Raw genomic sequence first — 1107 nt, forward strand, 5'->3', positions numbered from 1 at the left:
TCCTTTGTGTTTAAGGCTCAAGGATATCCCTCTGTCACCATGGAGAAGAAGCATGAAGAGCTTCTCTCAAATCAGAGTCAAACAGAGCCCCCACAGTCAAACTCTAAGTTTGGTGTTGGGAGGCCACAACCAAACTCTAAGTTTGGTGTTGAACCCCCTCATTCAAACTCTAAGTTTGGTGTTGGGAGGTTCCAACATTGCTCTGAGTATCTGTGAGGCTCCATGAGAGCCCTCTGTCAAGCTACTGACATTAAAGAAGCGCTTGTTGGGAGGCAACCCAATGATTATATTTTATATATTTCTCTTTGTTATTTTATGTTTTTTTTGTAGGTTGATGATCATAAGAAGTCACAAAATCCATTGAAAAAGCAAAAACAAAATGAAAAACAGGAAGAAAAACAGCACACCCTGGAGGAAGATGTTGCTGGCGTTCAAACGCCAGTAAACCTAGCAGTTGGGCGTTTAACGCCCAGTCTGGCACCATTCTGGGCGTTTAACGCCAGAAAGGGGCACCAGACTGGCGTTAAATGCCAGAAAAGGGCAAGAACCTGGCGTTAAACGCCAGGAATGGGCACCAGCCCGGCGTTTAACGCCAGAAATGGCTCAAAACGTGATTTTGAGAAACATTTGGTGCAGGGATGACTTTTCCTTGACACCACAGGATCTGTGGACCCCACAGGATCCCCACCAACCCCACCACCACTCTCTCTCTTCTTCCCCCATTCACCAATCACCTCAATACCTCTTCCCCAAAACCCCTTCACCTATCAAATCCCATCTTTCTCTTCACCACTCACTTCCATCCTTCATAAAACCCCACCAACCTCACCCTTCAAATTCAAACCACTTTCCCTCCCAAACCCACCCATAATGACCGAACCCCATCTCCCCTCTCTCCTATAAATACCCTTCTTCATTCCTTCATTTTCACACAACCTAAACACCACTTTCCCCCTCCTTGGCCGAAAACACAAGCCATCTCCTTCTTCCTCATTTCTTCTTCTTCTACTCTCTTCTTTCTTCTTTTGCTCGAGGAGGAGCAAACCTTTTAAGTTTGGTGTGGTAAAAGCGTTGCTTTTTCGTTTTTCCATAACCATTTATGGCATC

Source organism: Arachis stenosperma, chromosome 10 (assembly GCF_014773155.1).
Source record: "Arachis stenosperma cultivar V10309 chromosome 10, arast.V10309.gnm1.PFL2, whole genome shotgun sequence".
Taxonomy (NCBI): Eukaryota; Viridiplantae; Streptophyta; class Magnoliopsida; order Fabales; family Fabaceae; genus Arachis; species Arachis stenosperma.